Consider the following 23,531-nt stretch of genomic DNA (forward strand, 5'->3'; position numbering starts at 1 on the left):
GAGGGCAATTGGGGTTAAGTGACTTGCCCAGGATCACACAGCTAGTTTTTTTTGGTGTGTGTTAAGTGTCTGAGGCCCAATCCGAACCCAGGTCCTCCTGACTCCAGGACCAGTGTTCTATTCACTTCACCACCTAGCCGCCCCAAGGAAAACAGTTTAAATAAGACATAATCCTTCTTTTTATGTAAATTAGTCCTTTATTTGTATCCTTAATGCTTAGCACAGTGGCTGGCACAGAGGTGGTTGGTTAGTAGTTATCCCTTATGCTCAAAGAAGACCAAAGTGGCATCACTATGTTGGTATGAGTGTATTCAACCGTGGTCGATCAGACCAGTACAAGCTTGGAAGGTTCTACCATAGGCCAGGTACAAATAGTCCATGTGAACATTTGGGGTGTATTCTCTAAATTTGCACATCTCATGTTTCTTTTGAGCTACTGCAATTCTGCTTTGCTCATAGAGCATAGAGCCTTCTTTGATGTAGTAATGCCATGCTGGGCAGTCCTGTGTCTCCCATGTCTCATAATCGGTTCCAAAGTTGTCAGAGAGACCTTGAAGGTGTCTTTGTATTACTTCTTCTGACCTCCACCTGATCTCTTGCCTTGTGTGAATTCTCCACAAAATAATCTTTTAGGAAAATGTACTTTTGGTATTTGGGAGTACATCTCCACTTGTCCTGATCTATATCTTGCCACTGGACCCAGATGGCTCCGGGGGAGAAAGTGAGGGTGGTGATCTTGTACAGCCCTCCTTCATTTAAATCCATTTCACTTGTAACTCATGGCATCATCTTCCTGATGTCATGGTCCTCTGAAAGAACAAAAGACAAGTAGCAACAACTTTTGCCATTTGAACAACATGGCCACCCCACTAGAGTTGCAATCTCTGCAATTAGAGTTTGAATAATTGGCTGTTCAGCTCGAGAAAGGATCTCAGTGTCTGGGATCTTATGCTGTCAGGGGATCTTTAGAATCTTCCTGAGACAATTCAAATGGAAGAGATTCGGTTTCCTGTCCAGGTTTCACAAGCATATAACAATGAGGTCAGCACAATGGTTTTATAGATTTTCAGTTTGGTAGACAGGTTAATACCTCTTATCCTCAACACTTTCTTCAGACCCTTCCAAACACCCATCTGGTACAGAGCAGGTGCTTAATTGATTGATTGTTAATTGATTGATCAATTGATATTTACTACCTTGAGACTTTGGGCAAATCAGAATCTCCTTGGGTCTCAACTATAGTATGAGAGGCTTGAACCACGGAGATATCTGTCATCCCTTCCAACTCTAGACCTAGAATCCTTTGAATAATAGGCACACAGTTATTTTCCTTAGTGAATTATAAAGGTACAAATAAGACAGAGGCTCTTACCAACTGGGAGGAATCAGGGAAGATCACCTCATGAAGAAGGTGGTGGCATTTGAGCTGAACCTTAAAGGATCAGCAAGAATTTAACAAAGAGGAGGACAAAGTCAAGGAAGGAAGCCTAGCTCAAGATTATTGCAAAATCCAAACAAGTGGTAGAGGTGGTACTATTAGTACGATAGTGGCAGAAATGGAAAAAGTATTGCAGACAAAATTGTTAGAACTTGATAATTATCTTTTTGTGCTCTCTCCCTTCTTCTTCTTCTTCTTCTTCTTCCTCTTCTCCTCCTCCTCCTCCTCCTCCTCCTCCTCCTCCTCCTCCTCCTCCTTCTCCTCCTCCTTCTCCTTCTTCTTCTTCTTCTTCTTCTTCTTCTTCTTCTTCTTCTTCTTCTTCTTCTTCTTCTCCTTCTCCTTCTTCTTCTTCTTCTTCTTCTTCTTCTTCTTCTTCTTCTTCTCCTCCTCCTCCTCCTCCTTCTTCTTCTTTTTCTTCTTCTCCTTTTTTTTCTCTCTCTCTCTCATCTCTCAATAAGTATTTATTAAACACATTTACCCTCAAGAAGCTTACATTCTTAAAAAGCGGAAAATATGTACATAAAGAGATAAATACAAGATATATTCAGAGTAGATGTAAGGTTCCTTTACAGAGCACGTCTCTAGCATTTAAAGGGGGTGGGGGAAGACTGGGAAAGGATTCCTGCAGATGACTTGAGCTGAGATTTTAAGGAAGCCAAGAGGTCTAAGAAGTAGAATTGAGAAGGTAAAGAACTCAAGTCCTGGGGGACAGTCAATATAAATTCACGGAGACAGAGAATGTCAACTTGTAAGGAAAAGCAATATGTCTGGATCATAGATTGAGTGGAGGGGAATAGAGTGAGAGGAAATTTGAAAAGCAGGTGAATAAGCAGCCATGAAAAGGACTCAGCAAGCCCTCATAGCAGAGGTGCTAGGCCTCCTGAACATCCCATACATTCAAGAAGTTCTAACATGCATAGCAGACACACCCCAGTAAAACCATCTTGACAGACGGGCTAAACCACACCGAGGGTAACTGACAAGTCTGAAACCTGTTGGTGAATTAAAGAGATGTCTACCCTAAACATGTGAAGACTTTTCCCCCAGTAGAATGGATGGATGAGAACAATTTGTTCCAAAGGTCAGGAAGGTAGTTAAAGAAGGCACTGTGCAACACTGAGAGCTTGGTCAGACATCAAAGATACCAAGGTCATCCACTGTATCTTGGGCCATCACCAGTCATCTTGACTTTTGTCTTGCCACTGGACTTCAATGGCTCTGGAAGACAGATTGAAGCAGTTGACTTTTTGCAGCTCTGCCTCACTCAAATCCAATTCACTCACAAGTCAAGACATCATCCATGATGTCACTGGTCCTCTTTAAAAAGGAAGGACATGAGGGGCAGCTAGGTAGTGCAGTGGATAGAGCACTGGCTCTGGAGTTAGGAGGACCTGAGTTCAAATCCAGCCTCAGACACTTACTAGCTGTGTGACCTTGGGCAAGTCACTTAACCCCAATTGCCTTGCCTTCCCCCCTCAAAAAAAATCTAAAAAGGAAGGACAGGAACAAGGTGCCAGGTTGTGAAGAACTTTAAATACCATGCAAAGGACTTTATATTTGAGCCTGGAGGTAATAGAGAGCCATTGAAATTAATTTAGTAGGTAATGTGACTAGACCTATACTTTAGGAAAATTTCTTTAAAGATAATTCCAAGGCCTTGAGTATTGAGACTAAGTTGAATGGTGTTCAGTACTTTAAGTCACATTTAACACTTCATAACCCTATTTGGAGTTTTTGTGGCAAAGATATTGGAGTGTTTTGCCATTTCCTTATCCCATTCACTTCACATATGAGGAAACTGAGGCAAATGTGGTTAAGTGACTTACCCAGGATCACACAGCTAGTAAGTGTCTGAGGTCAGACTTGAACTCAGGAAGATTAGTCTTCCTGTCTCAGCCTGGTACTCTATCCACTTCAACACCTAGCTGCCCCCAAGTTGAATGGTAATGCCACTGAATAAAATAAGATCATAGATTTAGAGCTAGAAAGAACCTCAGAGACAGTCTAGTCCAACCCTCATCTTATTTTTTTTTAAACAGATGAGGAAAATGAGGCCCAGGAACTTGCTCAAAGTCACACACATAATAAGCATCACAGACTGGATTGAAACCCAGGTCCTCTGATTCCATAGCCAAATAAGTTTTCAACTGTACCATAGATGGCACATATTAGAGAGAAGCTAAGGTTGGCTTTTGGGCATGCTGGGTTTGAAATGCCAGTGGGATGTTCATGTATTAGGCTATGTGGCATTGTGGAAAGATCATTGGCTCTGGAATCAGAGGACTTTGGTTCATATCCCATCTCAGACTTCTGTGTGACCTTCTCTGGGACTTAGGTTCCCCCTCTGTAAAATGAGAAGTTAGGCTAGGTGATTACTGAAGTTGCTTTTGGCTCTAAATCTTGTGAGTCAGATTAAAGACCAGGAGACAGAAGGAGGAAAACCAGGAAAATGTAGAGTAAGTCAAGGAAGAAGAAATTATACAGGAGGAAGAGAAATTGATTAATTATGTCCTGATTCAGAGGTCAAAGAGGATGAGAATTGAATAAAGATCTTTGGATTTGGCAACTGATCTTTGATTACTTTTAAGAGAAGTTCTAGTAGGGAAGGTATTATCAAATAGATTTTGTTTTAATGGGATATACCTAAGCAATCCACAAGCATTTATTAAGTGCCCACTCTGTGCTACATGTTGGGAATAAAAAGACAAAAGAAATCACTGCCCTCAAAGAGTTTACATTGGTGTTGGAGGGAGAGAGAGAAAATATACATACATAAGTATATAGAAAATAAACACAAGTTATTTTGGGGGGGAGACAGTGAAAGGTACTAGCTGTGAAGGGAATCAAGAAAGGCATCTCCTAAAAGATGATATTTCAACTGAGCTTTGAAGGAAATGAGAAATTCTAAGAGACAGTAGAAGAAAAATTGCATTCCTAGAATAGGGGATAGCACATACAGTAGCATAAAGACAGAATATGGAATGCTGAATTCAGGTCATGCATTTCAAACCACAAAGTTTGTAAATGGAAATAATGTATAATAAGGCTTTGGTTATGCTGGAGCCATCTTGAAAAATTGTGCAGTGAGAACTGGAAACACCTTGAAAGCCAGAAAATGTTATAATTTAGGGCCTGATTTATTGTGATTTTTTTAAAGCAATTGGGGTTAAGTAACTTGCTCAAGGTCACATGGCCAGTATATTTCTGGGTGTGGTGCTAAGTATCTGAGCCTGGATTCAATCCCAGGTCATCCCGACTCTGGGGCCGGTGCTCTTACTCACTGTGCCACCTGGCCACCCCTAAGCAATTGGAGTTAAGTAACTTGCTCAAGGTTACACGGCCAGGTGTTTCTGGGTGGGTGCTAAGTGTCTGAGCCCAGATTCGATCCCAGGTCATCCCGACTCTGGGGCCGGTGTTCTTATTCATAGTGCTACCTGGCCACCCCTTGATTATTGTTTTATTGATTATCTAGACTTAGGAAAGTGATAGAGAAAATGTTAATAATGCAGGTTGAATGTAAAAGTATATTGTGGGTTGTAAAGCCAATCACGAGCAGCTCTCCTGAGGACTGCTGCTGTGAATAACTTTAAAGATCTAATCACATAATATAGTGAACTCTATTTATTCAGCAATAAACTAAAGCAAAACATTCAAGAAACTAAAGCATAACATTCACAACAATATAACATAATAACGTATTACTAAGGGGGTCACATAGTTTTAAACAAAATATATCATTCAGTAAGTCATAGTCTCCTCCATCAATATAGAGTACCCATCTAAAGTCTTCTTTAATCTTGACTTGAGGCTGGCTTCCAGTTATACTTAAGTCAATCATTCTTAAGGGGTAATCATCCTTAAGGGGTAGTGGAAAGTACAAAGGCCATCCACTCCTAGGTCATGGTAAGTTATAATATTATCAGTCACTACTAAGTACCCAAGTAAAGTTCTCTTTCATCTTAACTCAGGGCTGACTTCCAAACCCCATGGCTCCTCTTCCACATTCCCAGATTTTGCCTGGATTCACAGGTGGACAACTCTCCACCCCTGTTCCATATTGCAGCTCACAGGGCCTGTTCCACCCCAAGCCCTTTACAGTTTCTGTTTCTAGGAAAACGAAGCTCAACAGGGTTACAATATTTACACACATTGCTGGCACTATCATCTCAATTCACTTTCTGTCTGAGAAATCAGCACAAATCAATAGAGCGCTTCTGTCTGACAAAGTAACACCAACAGACAGAGTGCTGACATCACAAACATTCTCTCTCTTAGCTCAGCTTGGTCCCAGCTCATGCTCAAGCTTTTATCTGTTCTGCTCCTTCCTGTTCCACTCTTTTAGCAAGCTCCTTCCACCATGGGCTTCATGTGATGATGTTAGGCCTATTAAGGACAGGGAAGGTCTTCAAACTCCTTTAGGCCTATTAAAGGCAACACAGTGTATACTGTTTACAACAAAGACTTGACACAATCAAAGGCGAATCTCAAAGGTACTTGAATAGCTGAAACAAGGAGCAAAGTACTACTTTGCTTGCCATTACATGAGTACATATTTTTTTTGAGAGCTGATTATTCATTTATTTAACAACACACCCTTGATAAGGGTAGAAAGGTAAATTGGAGTCAAGTTTTTAAGGCCTTTAAATAGAAAACAAGATTTTGTATTTAACTCTAGAGGTAACAGGGAGCCACCTGAACAAGTATGTTGTTGGAGGAACTAGAAGGAAGAAACTGATGATACATGAGAAAGTAATGCTTACTGGAACAAGGTTCTAGAAGTGGCAGGAAAGACAGATAAGATCAAATATAGAGGTAGGAGGATTAGTTTTAGGAAGGAGTGGGGGGCAGGGGGAACTTAGAAGTATTCCAAGATAGAAGAAAATGAATGAGAATGGAAATATTGTTGAGTTTCTCCAATCTTAATCTCCTACTCCACCAACTCATTTGCTGTGTCAGGATGAATGGTGGTGGTAGTAGTGGTGGCAGTAAAAGTAAAGTTGAGGGTTTGGGGTGGGGGCAAAGAAAACATGTTTTGACAGTTTCTGTGGAGAATAAAGAGAAGAAGGGATGCCATGCACCAGTGAGAAAGTAGTCAAAGTTACCAGCCATTAATTTAGAGTGAGTAAATGACATGACACTTTCTAATGATATTCAATAACCAAGTGGAAGAATTGGAAGGATTCTGGGCATAGACCATTATCTAACACCATATACCAAAATTAAGTCTAAATGGGTACATGATCTAGGTATAAAGGCTGATACTGTAAGTAATCTGGGAAAGCAAGGAATAGTTTACCTGTCAGATTTATGGAGAGGGGAAGACTTTATGACCAAACAAGAATTAGAGAGCATTATAAAATGCAAAATGGATAATTTTGATTACATGAAATTGAAAAGCTTCTGTACAAACAAAGCCAATGTAACCAAGATTAAGAGGGAAGAGGAAAATTGGGAAAAAATTTTACAACCAATATCTCTGATAAAGGCCTCACTTCTAAATATATACAGAGGATTGAGTCAAATCTTAAGAACACAAGTCATTCCCCAATTGATAAATGGTCAAAGGATATGAACAGGCAGTTTTCAGAGGAAGAAATTAAAGATAGCTATAAGCATATGAAAAAATGCTCTAAATCACTATTGATTAGAGAAATGCAAATCAAAACAACTCTGAGGTACCACATCTCACCTGTCAGATTGGCTAAGATGACAAAACAGGAAAATGATAAATACTGGAGAGGATGTGGACAAATTGGAACACTAATGCATTGTTGGTGGAGTTGTGAACTGATTCAACCATTCTGGAGAGCAATCTGGAACTATGCCCAAAGGGCTATAAGTAATTTCATACCCTTTAACCCAGCAATACCACTTCTAGGGTTGTATCCCAAAGAGATCATAAAAACGGGAGGAAGACCCATATGTACAAAAATATTTATAGCAGCTCTTTTTGTGGTGGCAAAGAATTGGAAATTTAGGGGATGCCCATCAATTGGGGAATGGCTAAATAAGTTGTGGTATATGAATGTAATGGAATACTATTGTACTATAAGAAACGAGGAGCAGATGGACTTCATATTCACTTGGAAAGGCTTATACAAACTGATGCTGAATGTGAAGAGCAGAACCAGGAGAAATTTGTACACAATTACAGACACAACGTATGTGTGATGACCAACTTTGATAGATTGGACTCTTCTCAGCATTGCAGGGTTATAAGTCAACTCCAAAAGACTCATGATGGAGAGAGATGTCTACATTCAGAGAAAGAACTAGAAAGAAGAGAGTGTGAATGCAGATTGAAGAAAACTACCTGCTCTCTATCTCCTCTTTCCCATTGTTCATTCCATCTGATACAATCCTTCTTTATAACCTGACTATTGTCTAATGTGAAAGTATTTGCAGATCCTGTACTTGATTGTATACTGCCATGGCAGGGAAGGTAAGGAGGGGGAGAAAATTTGAAACTCAAGGAGTTATGGAATTGAATCTTGTAAACTAAAAGTAAAAAAATTAATAAATACCAAAAAAATTTAAAAAAAAGAATTGGAAGGATAGAGGGTACTCAAAATTGAGGATTTGTCATTCCTGACCTGCCAAAGTCTAGGAGATCAGGGATTCTAGGTAGAGACTAATGAATTATTGAAATCTTTTGTCATAGGTTCAAGAGTTTGAATAAAGACAAGTCAAGCAAATCTAGAAAAGATTGATCATGGAATCCAATGTTATAATTAAGGCAAAGAGCAAGTTTAGTGGGAGAAGTGGCCAGAGAAGATAATTTTGAAACTTAGGATGTTAGAAATGATGCAGTTCGGTAATATCTAAGGTTTAACCATGCCAGTGTATAGCTGAAGTGGAGTGGAGAAGGCTGTTGGAATTGAGGTATTCCATTTTTGAGGTATAGGAAGATGGGAGGTTGGGGGAGTGAACAATAACTGAGGTTTTCAAGGAGAGTGGTAGGGGATGGTATAGTGAAGACCATTAAACAAGACATTAATATCACAGAGGAAATCTGGACAGCAGTCAAGGTAACAACAAGAAAAATGGGCCAAGTGGCAAAAACAGATTGCAATTTTATGGTGGTGACTATGACATTCTGCATGGTCCTTCATGGTTCCACAAGAAGGAAATGAAGTTTCCATGAGAATTTAATACTAGTAATGTTTTCCCAAGAAGCACTTTAGTTTCACAGTTCTTACTTATTGTTATACCTTTTCAACATGAAGATAGGCTTAACCTATTTTGTACTCCTCTCCACCCCTTTCTCTTTTATCCTGGGGATACTCAAGGCTCCCTTGTTCAGTTCTTATGGCTTCTGTCCATATATATTTCAAACTACAAAAAATATTTTTGTCGTCAGATTAACTTGGGGAAGTACTGTTCAGCTACATTGTTTGGACGTTGGTTACCATAGAAATCTTTCCTTCTTTATAGTAGGACATTTATAGATGTCAACTAGAGTTCTTTTAATAATGGGTCTCTACAACATGTGAAATTGGGGGCTGGAAATATGTTGTTCTCATGAAGGAGTCTTGTCTCTTCTTCTGGCTTACAATATCAAGCCCGTTGTGGGGAGCATAATGCCAGAATAGCCTTTTTGGGGGCATGTATGGATAAAGTAACTCTCTAGAGTGACTGCCTGAAGCCATGCATCTCTAAATCATTTTCCAATTTTACCTGCTATTTTTTTTAATACTTTAGAATAACCTTTATAGAATATTATTTAAAGGTATAAATAATACATACATACATACATTCACAGAGAAATTTTGATTTTCAAATTCTTTCTCTCCCTCTTGCCCCTCCCCCCTCCCTGAGACAGAAAGCAATTTAATATAGGTTATACATGTGCAATTATACAAATCGTATTTCCATATTAGTCATGTTATGAAAGAAAACATAAACCAAAAAAAAAAAAGAGAGAAAAGAAAGTTTTTAAAAACTTCAAGCTGCGGTCAGACTCTATCAGTTCTTCCTCCAGAGATGGATGGCATTTTTCATCATAAGTCCTTTGGAATTGTCTTGGATCATTGTATTGAGTTTAACCTATGCTTGGCACTGCAGGTGTCAATGGTTCTGTTGACTTAGGAGTCCCAAGATTCTTAGGACTTAGGTTCCTAAAGGCACCTCATGTTGGGACAACAGGTGTGTGTGGCATTATCCCAGGCAGTTCCCAATGCCTGGGAGAGGGAAGAGATTTAAGGGTGCAGAGAGGATTAACAGAGAAAGATTTGGGAGTTATTGTACATGAGCTACCAATAGGCACCATTTAAACAAGTCCTAAGGAAACAAACTAGTGGGTTTCAGTGAACAGGCAATGAATATTTATCTCCTGAATCATTTTGGTCTAATTTTGACCATTTTTAAAGATTGACAAAACTTCAACTTTCAAATGTAGCCTTGATAGTTTCAGCATTCAAATTCTTAATTTAATCTTGATTTAAAGGGGTTACAAATTTCTCTAAATGTTAAATTTCTCTAAATGTAAAACTTCTCTTATCTGTAGCATAAAAGCAAAAATGCAGAGGAAATTGGCATAGCTGCACAATAAAACTTCATGAGGTGTAATTTAGCTCAGAAAGCCTCTCTGAACTGCTTTAAACGTGTGGCTGCCAGAAAGGAGAGAAAGGCATTAAAAGAAAAAAAAATCAAAGCAGTAGCAAAATTTGCCTACTATATATGAAGGACATTTTATCCTACACATTTTTTTTTTTTGGCTTTCATCCTTCCAACTCACAGACCAGGACTGTGGTATTATGCAGAAGGCATGCGAGATTGGGGTATAGAGGAAAAAGAAAAGGCTCTCTTTATTCTTAACTTTCTCTCAAAGAAGAAGCGGGAAGAAGGGAGAGAGAATGAAGGAATTCTGTGGGGTATGAGGTGGGAGGCAATTTTAACCAAGGTAGAAGTGTAACTAAATTAAAACCCTCTAAAAATAATGGAAATGTTGTTTATTTTCTTTTTCACAAAATCCCACTAAAGAAGTAGTTAAGATTCAGAAATGACAAGAACCTAGGGATAAAATGACCATGTGGTTTTTAGAATTTTGCAAAAGCAAAGGAAGAGAATCCTGAGCCTAGAAATAAATAATTGGAGTTTAGGAAGAAAAGATAGTCAAGATGCCCTGAACAGAGAGACTAAAAAAACTACATAGTTCAAGAGGGACAGGAGGCTCTAAAATCTGAAATTCTAACAAATGATGAATAAAAGGGAAAAGGGGTATAAAGAATACAATGTAGAATTCCAATTAGCTCCGATTTTAAAAGAACATCTAGACAAATATAGAATCCTGGACCTGGAGCCAGGAAGACCCTGTCAAACCCTGCTTCTGACACCAGCAGTGTGAATATGGACAAGTCACTTAACCTCTGAAGTAGCACCCTAATGCTGGCTATACCACAGGTTTGTTGTGATTTGGGAGAGTATTCCTGGATATACTGTTGAAGTCGTTTGTCCTTGAAGTATTGACATACGGAAAGATGAAAGGAAGATTATTATTATTAGGTCTAACAGAAGAATGCTACCAATCCAGAAGAATAATTTCAGAAAGGTTAAAACCCAGAATGGGATGTGGCTTGTAAAACATGCAAACAGCAACAAAAAGGGATTTTTAAAACTCTATTTACAATGTTTGTTAATTTTGCTGAACTGCCTTTCCCCACCTCTTTAAAGCAAATTGTTCTATAAGACAGTTCTATGGGTGGGGAGGGGCCATCTATTGGGAAATGAAGGTGATGTAAAAGGATAGAACATCAATAACATTTTTAAAAGTCTATGTTCAGAGTCAAAGGAAGAAGGAAGATGTCTATACTTGAAGCAGACGATGACAAGGAAAGCAGAACTATATATACTCCCTAGTTTGCTTCCGTCTTCCCCACTGTGGATCATGGGGGTGGGGTGGCGTGGGGAGAGTCAAACAAAAGTGGTTGAGAAGGAACTAAATCAAAAAAGGTGAGAAGGGGAGTAAAAGAGCCTCTTACTGCTTTAAATAACAGGATGTCCCAAAAGTTTTAGTGCAGTTTTAAGCTTTAATAGCCTATTTAGCTATTTATGTAAGAATTTACTTAGTCTATTTAATTTTTAAAAAGTCTATTAAAAGTTTAAATTGTACTATGACTTTTGGGACACCCTGTATATCCAGGTTTCCAAGTCCAGACAAATTGAACTGTTTGGAAACTTTAGGATTATAGGGTCACAGATTTTCAGATAGAAGAATGGACTTAGAGACCATTGAGTCCAACTCCTTCATTTTACAGATAAGGAAACAAAGCTCAGAGCAGTTAAGTGACTTGCTCATGGTCACCCTGCCTAGAAGTGTGTGAAACAGGATTTAAACCCAGGTCTGCCTAATTCTATGTTCAGTTCTCCATGAACTACACGTCCTGCTTCTTGATTACAAAAACTGGGAGAGGTGTTAGAAGGATGAAGATCGGCAAATGCCCTGCTTTTAAGAAAGAAGTAAGTGGGCTTAGCACAGGGAAGTGGTTTGTATTGAGCTGGGCTACCTAAAAAGAGAATGGTTACTATTAGTCATATATTCCCAAGGAGGTCAAAGACAGGAGGAAAAGTCCCATTTATAACAAGAGTCATACTAGTACTTTTTGTGGTAGCAAAAAACTGGAAACAAAATGAGTGTCCACAGACTGGGGAATGGCTAAACAGATTGTTGTACATAAATACAATGGAATATTATCACACTCTGAGAAATTATAAATATGAGGAATTCAGAGAAACATGGGAAGACATGTACTGATGCAGCGAAGTATGCAGAACCAGGAAAACTATACACAATTGCTACAGCAATATAAATAGAAAAAAATTAATAAAATAAAATAATAGATAAAATAAAAGCTATGTGGGTATGATGACTAAGCTTGACCCAGAGAAGATACAGGAAAATGTACCTCTGTGATCATCATTTTGTTTTTTTTTTAAGTGAGGGACTGACCCTCTGCTCTTCTCCTAAGCTCAGTACCAGGATCTGTTGCTTTAGTTGCAACCCTGAGACAAGATGGTAAAGGTCAGAGTTAATAGATTTGACCATATTGGGCCACTGGTGACTAGGGTTGCATTTGTCTCAGGCAGAGTGGATGATTCAGCCACCAATCACCCCTTCATTGAGCTCAACTCCACAGTTTCTATGATCCAATATGATTCTCCCCATAGCAAGTTCAAGGGCATTGTCAAGGCTGAGAATGGAAAGCTGGTGATCAATGGAAAAGCCTTTATTATCTTCCAAAGACATGATCCCACCAATATTAAATGGGGGAATGCTTGAGTAGAGTAAGTGTTAGCATCTACTGATATCTTTACCACTATGGAAAAGTCTGGGGCTCACTTGAACAGTAGAGTTAAGTATGTTATTATTTCTGTCCTTTGTGATGGGAGTAAACTATGAGAAATATGATAATTCCCTTAAGATTATTGTTAATCACGATCATACATGTGTAACCTATATCACACTGCTTGCCATCTGGGGAACACGGGAGGGGGGGCGGGGGAAGGGAGAAAAACTGGAATTCAGAATCTTATAAAAAAAATGGATGTTGAAAATTATCTTTGCATGTAATTGGAAAAAATTTTTTAAAAGATTATCATTAATGGCCCCTGCACTATGAACTGCTTGGCTCCTAGCCAATGTCATCATGACAACTTTTGCATTGTAGAAGAACTCATGGCCACAGTCCATGCATTGCTGTTACCCAGAATACAGTAGATCACTTCTCTGGTAAGTTATGGTGTGATGAGCATGGAGCTACCCAAAACAACATCCCTGCTTCCTCTAGTGTAATTAGGTTTGAAAAGGTCAAGGATCCCCACTGCATCATGAGCCATTTCCAGTTGTCCTTATCTATATATGGCCACTTGACCCAGATGACTTTGAAGATGAAAGTGAGGCTGGTGACTTTGCACAGTCCTCCCTCACTTAGATCCAATTCACTTGCATGTCATGGCATCACCTTTCTGAAGTCATGGTCCTCTTTGAGACTGAAAGACAAACAGCAACCTCTGTGAGTAGAAAAGGAGTTGCCCACTGGGGACCAAACTGCAACTGGCCAGTTGGGCAGCAGAGTTTTCCATCTTTTTCTTTCTTCTTTCCTTCCTTTCTTTTTCTTCTTTCTTTTCTTCTTCTTGTTCTTCTTCTCTTTCTTTTCTTTCCCTCCATCCACATAGGGTATTACATTCTTACCTGCAGATGCTTTGCCCAAAGGGAATGTAAATTTTTAATCTCTGACACTTCTTTTCCCTCTTTTTCTCTTAAAGACCAGTCTTAACATCAATCACTACAGTACTCATTGATGGACCAATAATAGGTTCCAGGTCAAGCCCTACTTAGTCATTGTTTGGGCCCTGATTGGCTCAGAATGTATGCAAATAGCAATTATTTCTGTTTTGGTCAGAAACCTTGAGAAACTTCCCCTCCCAGATCTATTTTTTTTAAGCAGTCATTCTTTGTTTCATTTCTTATTAAGCTGAATAGGCTTTGCCTCAGTCAAACTGAGACTTTAGCTTGAGAAGGTCAGGACTCCCCACTGCATCCAAGGCCATCTCCAGTTGTCTTGATCTATAAATGGCCACTAGACCCAGATAGTTCCAGAGGTGAAAGTGAGGCTGGTGACTTTGCACAGCCCTCCCTCACTTAAATCCAATTTATTTGCATATCATGGCATCACCTTCCTGATATCATGGTCCTCTTCCAGAAAGAAGGACAAACAGCAGCAAGTGCCAGTAGGGCTGTGAGCAAGGTCATCCTTCAGTTGAATGGGAAACTTGAAGACCCGGCCTTCTGTGTTCAGATTCCCAAAGAAACCTACCAAATATGATATCAAGAGACTTATGAAACAAGCATCAGAGGGATCCTTGAGACCATCTTGGTCTAAACAGAGGATAAGATTGTATGCTATGATTTTAGCAGTGATATCCACTGTTCTACCTTTGATATTGGCATCTGGTTGTCCTCAATGACCATTTTGTCAAGCTCATTTCTTGGTATGACAATGAGTGTGGTTATGGCAGCTGTGTAATAGACCTCATTGTCTACATGTTTTCCAAGAAGTAGAGTGAAAAAACTTGGATCTTCATCCCCAGTCAAGTAAGGAGTTCCACCACTGAGGATCTTGCACTCTTAACCTCGTATAGACACCTATATTAAGGATCTCATGCCTCTTTCATAGTTCTTGCCCTGAGACACTCTTGTAGTAGGGGGAGATGCACTGAGTCCTAAGTTATGTACCATCAATAAGGTCACATATTCAGTGAAAAAAAAAGGGATGAACTGTGGGTTCAGAATGTGCTATTAAATATGCAGGATATGCTGTAAAAACCTGATGGATGTATTGATTGGTTTTGCTGGACTATTTTGTTTTTATTTCTGCTAGAAGGGATAGCTCATGGGGTAGGGACATATTTGGAAATTTTTATGATGTAAAAGTTGAATTTAACAATAAAACTTCCTCATGGGAAGGGAAGAGTAATGGGTTATATTGTGGAGCAATGAGTTTCCTTTCAATAGAAATGTTAAAGCAAACATTGGCTTACCATCTGTCAGGGGTGTTGAAGAAGAGGTTTCTGCACTGACTGGGAGTCTGGATTAGATGGCCTCTAAAATCCCTTCCAACTCTATGATTTTATTATTCTAAGTTATCAAGACTACAACTTGTTCAAATTTCTAGCCTAGTAATAACATGGTTTTCATTACTGTTAGCAATTGTAAAGAGGAAAAATATCTTTTTCCTTCAGTGGGTATGTATGCATACATCTATAGAACATTGCTTTCACAGTAAAAAACCTAAAATATTATTCTTGGTATTTGGGGGGCCTCAATATACCAAATTCCATCCTCCTTAAAATGTTACCTCTTTAAAAAAAAGTTAAGATAGCAGATCCTGTTTGTTTTAGATTGCAATCTGAGAAAAAAATTTTTAGTTGACAGAAAAAACTTCTCCTTAGACTTAAAATACGACCAAAAGTTTAAATACTCAGATGTTGCTGTCAGCTTGAATTGTTTTAACTCCTCTTTCTATATGCTTTCAGAGCCTCTCCCTTCATATTTTTTCTCCCACCATTCCTTATAAAATTATATAATGTAATGTGTAGTTTTCATAGCATGTGTAATTTCAGGATACTTATAAAAAAAAATTTTCAAGCTCCTTACCTATTGTTTTGATCTGTGTACAAGGAAAAGTGTTGCTCATTTTCCTGCAGCCCAGGTACCTACAAAGCTGAAGTCAGCATCAGCACTGCAATGGAGAATGATGTAAGAGTACCTACAATCTCCTTTTGTGTCTGGAGTACAAGTCTACAAAGGGAAAGCTTGCACAATTCAGACTTGTAACTTAAAGCCCTATCTCAAGAATTGCCAACAACTATCAGAAGGTAGTGACTTTCTTGGTCCTTGACAGTGTGGTCTTATTGTGAGGAATAATAATAATAAGATTATTATTCTTGTGTGTGTCAATGTGATGTCAATGGAGTGAAAATTCTGATTGGGGGCAGCTAGGTGGCACAGTGAGTAGAGCACTAGCCCTGGAGTCAGGAGGACCTGAGTTCAAATTCGACCTCAGACACTTAACACAAAAACTAGCCGTGTGACCTTGGGCAAGTCACTTAACCCCAATTGCCCTCCAAAAAAGCAAAAAAAAAATTTTTTTTTGGGAAGAAAATTATGATTGGTCCCATCAAGCAAAAAAAAAAGACCTCTTCAAAAACAAAATTGTTTTGATGTTTTGACTTTATATACCCAAAGGAAGGATTTTATGTTAATTAGAACTGCCTACAAAGAAAATTAACACTATTAGTCATATATCCCTAAAGAGGTCAAAGACAGAAAGGTTTTATATACATATATATATTGATAGATAGATAGATAGATATTATATATAATATGAACACACACATAAAAAAGTCATACTAACACTTTTTGAGGGAGCAGAGGTATCCCTCCTCCCAGAGAGCCATCCCATATAAGAGACATCTTTATAGCTCTTTTTCTTAGAGAAAAATGAGAAATGCAATGAGCAAAACCAATCAGTACATCAAAAAAAATCTGGAAATATATGTAATTTTCCACAATTATTACCTTCTACGTTTACAAGGAAGTAGGGGAAAGTGTATTCTTTTATCTCCTCTTTGGAAACTTGCTTATTCTTTATAATTTTGCAGTGTTCATTTTGGGTTATTTGGTGGCTATTTCCATTTGCTTTGCTGTAGTGGTTGTGTATATTGTTTTCTTGGCCTTCCTTACTTCATTTTGTATCAGTTCATGTAAATCTGTGGTTCTCTATTCATCATATTTATTGTTTTTTTTTTTGCACAACAATATTCATTTGTACAATTATATTCATGTAACACACTTTATTTAACCCTTGCCCAGCTGCAAAGACTTCTAGTATGGACCCAATGACTAGAATCTGTCTGTTGTTTGAAAAGCAGCATAGATAAGTTTGAAGAGACTCCTTGTCAGTGGGTTATGAATTTTTTCAGGCACAACAATTGATGAAGATAATACAAAGGTACTGGAAGGTAACAATCTGTATTAGTAGAGGGGATCCTTACACCCATGAAGTCATAGCATTTAAAAATTATGGAAAGTGAAAATTTATAGAATTCTCTGACTTGTGAACTTATGTAAAAGTTATGAAGTTATAATCCATTATTACATTTATAGTCTGAAATTATACAGAATAAAAGGATCTGTTGATAAGATGGCTAGACCTTATACATTCAAATGATAAGGAATTATTATTGTATTGAGCTTTATCTTTCCTCTTTCTAAGCCTTAGATTTTTATATCTCCATACATTTCATGGAAAGAAAGCCTTGTCATATTTATTGGATTGGTAAATAGTTGCTGGTATGGTGCTAATTTTAAGAAAAGGTGAGGGAAAGTAAATCCTGTTTGTGTGAACAAAAAACCAGGGTACTATCCACGGCCAAATTTTATGGGAGTTCTTTTGCACAGTTAAATAAGAAGCAAATCTGACCCAGCAATTTCGCCCTGTTGTCCTTAAATATGATCATTCCTCTTCACTTTCCCTACGGCATGACTGTAGGCAGCAGGCCACCAACAGGCATAAATCTGCTGGCTTAATTAGTGTTATAGTGCTGGTCTTTATCAACAGCCTTAAAGTCCTCCGACTTGAGGCACCTGTCAAGTGGCAACCTTTTTCTTTCTTCTATTGAACCGATTTTTCCTAGAGGAACAGCACTTCCCCAAACACACTTGAATTCCTTCCTCCAAATGCCAAAAGAAGGAGCTCGGTCAGGATCTTGGATAACTCAAATCCTTGATGCTCAGGCCCCTTCTTCTCTCTAGACAACCCCTCTCCTGACATCTAAACATGGCTTAATACTACAGAGAGTTAGGTTAGGGGAATGGAGGCTCCCTTAGGGTAGAGGATCCATTATCCTGAAAGATTCCAAAGAACTTGGCTAGTACATGCTAAGGAAGCCCCACCCTCTCCACAATGTAAGCACTTTCCTTTAACGAACCCACGAAGACTAAAATATTCCATTCAGTAGCATGAATTATTTAGGGTACAAGGCCCTATTCCTTGACCTTCAAATCTTTAATAGCATGCTTGACCTTATTACTTGTTTCAATTGGACTGTAGAATTTATTTCTTAATTGTCTTTTCTCAGCGTTAGCCAAAAGAGTAGAGAATCTAACTCCTATATGTAAAAAGTAATTTTTTTTTAAATGTCTTTCTTCTCTGTAGTCAGGGTCTTTCCCTAGTGACAATAAAACTGTTTTCCCATTTAGTCCAATAGAATCCCATATACTCTAGAGAACCACTGAAGCATTGGCACTGTGCTTAGTTAAGACATCACAGACCTTTCTCTGTGAACAGATTGCAATGTCTAGAATGATTATACCTCTAAGTGACAACCTGTAGATGGAAATGAACGGTAGAAAAATATGCAGCCTGTGGAGAAAGGAGAATGGTGCAAGCCTTTTGAAAATCAAAGGTGGGTGAAGCTTTACTAAAAATAAATGCCTCTATCTAAAAATTAGTCTCAAGTTCATTTAAATTAGTGTACATACCAAGACTTTATTATTTCTATTATCATTTTTCAATAATTTCTTTAGAGATTTGCTACCAAAAAAAAAAAAACCTCTAAATGCTTTGTAAATTTTCTACATGTGAAGTGGGAAATACTCTATGATAACAATATAGCACAAGAAGGAGTGTGAATTGATATTATAGATATCAATTGGCCAATATGCATTTATGAAGCACCTACTGTGTGACAGGCATTATATTTAGTGTAAGAGATACAAAACCAGAAAGGAAATAACCCTTGCCCTTCAGGAGACTATATTTGAATGGGGTCAAAATAAATACAGACAAAATAGGTACAAAGTGATGTTGGTGGGAAAGGCACTAGCAGGTGGGGACATCGGGAGCGATTCCATGTGGAAGGTGGCACTTGAGCCAAATTCTCAAGGAGACTTGGGAAAGTAACACATTCACTTAAACACATATAATGAATAGCGCAGTGTTTTTAAGAAATCGAGTGCCTGGGAGGAATATGAATAGGAAGGTGTGGCTGTTCCCCCTAAACTGGAGTGACTGAACCAGTGTCCAAATGGCTAGATTGAAGGATGTGGTGAATCTAATAGGTAATGCACTCGTGTTGGAAGATGCACCTAATAAAATCATGTGCATGAATTGAAATACCAGTCTTTATAAATATTTCTTCAAGAAAGCTTGATGATAAGGAACAGAGAAGTAGTAACTGTTAATTATATATCATCTCCACCCCACACAAACTGGCTGCTATTAGATCCTGAATTAACTTAATTTGTTTATGTTAGTGATTTTAAATAACAAGATTCAGCTACTATCCTTTTCTTTGTATTTAGGCACATTTATCTGCCCTTGTTTCTATTTCTGTATAACCAGGGCAAGATTAAAAAATGTGCATACAATTCAGCCATGCTGGTTCTCAACAGAAAAGAGCAGATGATTTCAATTTAAATACAGCGTGCATAAGGCAGTGTTTCCAGTTCAATACAACAGCCAGGCTGGGGAATTAGGTCACCCCCTTGTTTGCAGAAAATATATTCTACATGTGAATATTTTCTCTAGTCTATTTTTGATTACCCGTGCATAGATTACCTGCTTTGTAAATTAATGGTCTAGTTTATTCTTAATTATCAACTAGCTTCTTCTACTGTATTACTGGGCTGTGGGCTCTGGCACAGAGGCTGTGAACAACCTTAATTTAATTCAACAAACTTTCATTTAGCACCTATTCTGGATAACACAAGAGGAACAAAAACTATTGAAGTATCAGTCTAAGCAAAGCAAGTAACAAATTCTAAATCTACCATTAAAGTAATAACAAATAACCTTTGCCTCAGATTCCTCTTGACCATAAGGCCTGGGATACACTTTGGGAGCCTCTCACTTTCAGTAACTGGAGCCACTAGCTCCTCTTATGATGCAGTAAAGGGCACACAAAGATTCACTTCCAAACCCACAGAATTTCAAGATACTCTAGAGAAATTTCTTCCCTTTCAGGAAACCAGTAACTTAAAATACGATCCTGGGTAGAGAAAGATCCAAGAAGGGGAAGGCTCTTTCAATGACGACTATACTGCAGTCAATATTCTACTGCGCTGTTGTTTCTTTTCTCCCCTCCCGGCAGGTTTTCCGGGTCTTTTTTTTTTTTTTTATTTTTTTTTTATTTTAAGCAATCGGGGTTAAGTAACTTGCTCAAGGTTACACGGCCAGTTATTTCTGGGTGTGGTGCTGAGTGTCTGAGCCCGGGATTCGATATCCAGGTCGTCCCAACACTGGAGCCGGTGCTCTTACTCGCTGAGCCACCTGGCCGCCCCTTTTTACAGGTCCTTTTCATTACTGTTGGCTGTCCTTAGCTCTGTTTTTCTAGTCTTTCTTGTTTGGTTCACCTCCCTCAAATGGTGTGGTTTTCAAGTACAATAGACCTTGGAACCATTCCTCAGCTAACAGTGTCACAGCTCTTTTTTGACACAGCTCCAGATTATAAGAAGATAAAAATTCTGGTCTTCTACTTGTACGAACTGATACAGAGTGAAGTGAGCAGAACCAGAACGACTTATAAAATAGTAATGTTTAAAAAAAAATGAACAACTTTGAAAGACTTACCACTTTGATCAATGCAATGATCCCAGAGGACAAATAATGAAGCATGTTACCCATTAGACAATGGACTCAATATACAGAATGAGACATAATTTCAAAAATCTTAGTGCAGTTTAAAATTTTAATAAATGTAACTCTTGGCTCACAGAACCATTTACATGGAACTATCCTCATTGGTGGAGACTGATTTCTTGGTCCCCCAATCTGCAAGAGGGGTAGAGCTGGTAAGAACTTGAGAGAGATCCTGGTCTTTTGGCTTCTAGTTTCAAGGGAAAAGATACATATTTCCAGACCCTCTTCTGGTTCCTGAAAGGAGAGAAAAACTCTAGGAAGAAGTCAACAAGTAAAAAAACCAGGACTTCAATCATGTTGGCTTCTTCCTTGAATCTTTTCCTTTGGGGACCTGAAAAGAGTCTCTTTGAAGTGATAAATTTAGAGGAATAAAACCGGTTCCTTGCTCTCCTACGTAGAGACCAGATATTCACTTTGAAGTCACTTAATTTGACCAGAAACAGATCAGTTTCTCTTTCAGTAGAATCATTCATTTTCATTATTTCACAATAATTTGGCAAGTATACTCCTAATTATGATTAAATTTAGTATAATATTAGAATGTTAACTTGAACTTTTTTACTCCATCATATAGCTATGTATCAACATAATTATAAAAGTTCTGCATGCATATATTAAATCTATTCTACCTCAGGCACTTAACTAGTCATTAAACTTCTTTGGACTTCAGTGTCCTTATATATAAAATGAGGATACTGGGCTCAATGACCTCTTAGGTTCCTTCCAACTTATTATATATTAACCTATATTAATGGGTTAATAAGTAAAAGGAATCTATGATATCTCTGTCTCCCATAGGAGAGACAGCACTATTTTGAGTTTGGTAGAACAATAAATAAAGCCAAGTATCCATGTAGGTAAGAGATATTGGAAGAAAAATGCTAGGACACAAGAAATGTGCTAGTCAGATAGCTAGCAAAGGGTTTAGCTTACACTGCAAATAACAGCTTATTGAAATTCAAAAGACAAAGTTGTCTTAGATAGTGGAAGAGGGTGAAGCCCTGCCTACACCAAAAGAAAAAAAAATCTGACTCCTTAAGAATTCAGCAATAGACAATCTAGATTTGGAGTCACTGCTCCAAGTGTCCAGACTAAAGACACTCAGTGAAAACGCCTAAAGTTCATAACCATAGAATGTGCTCACTAGAATCAGACTTTTTAGAATTGGAAAGGACTACAGAGATCATATTGTCCAGAGGTGTCAAACACACTAGGGTATTCGAGTTACAGCATTCCTGAGTACAGCTGAACCAAATTAAAATGTGGTTGGTAAATATTTAACAAAATAAATGAAAATACAATAGAACGTAGATAATGTGAATCTGTGGTTTTCCTGATGTACAAAAAGTTTCTATTTGAGTTTAATGCTACTAATATAGTCCAAACCTTGTATTTTATAGATGAGGAAATTAAAGTTAAAACACTTGTTCAAGACAAATCAGTAAGAGGCAAGACCATCCTAATCAATGCATCCCAGAAAGAAGTATGTTGTAGTAGAAAATGAAATGAATTTACAGTCAGGGTACCTAGTTTGGAATCCTGCCACTACCACTTTCTTTCCTGAGTCATCTTTATTGAATGTCTCTGGGCCTTTGTTTTGTGTCAAAATGAAAGGATTCAGTCAGATGATCTCAAAATCTAAATTCTACATCTGTCTACCAGTCAATCAACCAATCAATAAGAATTTATTAGGCACCTACTTGCTCTATAACAACAAAACTGAAACAGTCTCTACTCTCATGGAGCTTATATTCCATAGGGAAAGAGACAACATAAACAAGGCGATTTGGGGCAGGATTAGGAAAGGTGGATATAGAAGGATAAAGGATATGGAAGATGGCACCTGAACCAAGTTTTAAAGGAAACTAAGAATTTTAAGAGATGAAGGTGGGGGGTGGGATGGTGAAGTACATTTAGGCCATCAAAAGGTCACAGAGACAGGACATTAGTGTTATGAATGAGGAACAATGAGGACATTAGTTTGAATCATCAAATGTATAAAGGAGAATGTTTATTAAAGTTAGACAGGTAAGTCAGGGTCAGATTTTGAAGAACTTTAAAAACTTGCCATGTTATATTTTGTCCTGGAGGCAATGGGCAGACACTAGAGCTGAGTAGGGGAGTCACATGGTTAGATCTATGTTTAAGGAAAATTACCTAGGCAGCAATGTATAAGATGGACTAGAGTAGGGAGACACATGAATTAAAGAGACTAATTTGGAGATATTTGCAATAAATTTAGGGCCTGATTAAGTGGGTGTCTGTGAGTAGAGAGAAGGGGTAAAAATGTGAAGGATTTAGACATAGTTTGAAAAGTCTCTGGATGATCCAGTTTGAAATGTACAATAGTTCATTGGTGATGCAGGATTGAAAATCTGGGAAGAGCCTGAGGGCTGGATGCACAAATCTGTGAGTCATGAGCATAGATAACATAGACCTAGCCAGATCAACACCAATTGCCAACAAACTGCCACTATAAGGCAGATAAACCTTGGGTGTGGCACCCTCTCTCTCCCCCACACCATCAGTTCTGTTTCTGTCCAGGTTCCAGAAGACATCATCCTAGGAAGCCATCCTCGTGGATATGTGACCTGGCAATTGCTTCCGTGGGTTCTAGAACCCCCTGCTTCTTCAACATCCAGAGTTACTGAAGATCTACAAAATAAAATTCTCAACATCAAAGTCCTTGGCATTGTCAAAGGGTTCAACATCTGAATTGGATATGATTGTCAGCAAAATGACATGAAAAAATATACTTAGCATATGCTTTACCACTGCACCCTAAGGACCACGGGACCTTTCCGTCTGAGTTTTAGCTGTATTATCTCATCCATTAGAATGTGAACTCTAGTGTAGGGGCTGCCTTACTTTTCTCTTGGATTCACAGCCCT

The 23,531-nt window shown here is 38.3% G+C and overlaps 1 protein-coding gene and 1 long non-coding RNA gene across 2 annotated transcripts in view; both read right to left on the minus strand.

The window, feature by feature from the left end:
- Positions 1-23,531, minus strand: part of ARPC1A (actin related protein 2/3 complex subunit 1A) — a 341,638-nt gene that overhangs the window by 202,362 nt on the left and 115,745 nt on the right. The window lies entirely within an intron of this gene.
- On the minus strand, positions 175-1,457 carry LOC138159031 (uncharacterized). Its single transcript, XR_011167778.1, has 2 exons — positions 1,373-1,457; positions 175-809 (listed from the first exon to the last, which is right to left on the minus strand). It is a non-coding gene; the product is annotated as an uncharacterized lncRNA (long non-coding RNA).

The sequence above is a fragment of the Petaurus breviceps genome, unplaced genomic scaffold (assembly GCF_028583685.1).
Source record: "Petaurus breviceps papuanus isolate PSGF00001 unplaced genomic scaffold, PetGlider_PUasm1.0 175, whole genome shotgun sequence".
Lineage (NCBI taxonomy): Eukaryota > Metazoa > Chordata > Mammalia > Diprotodontia > Petauridae > Petaurus > Petaurus breviceps.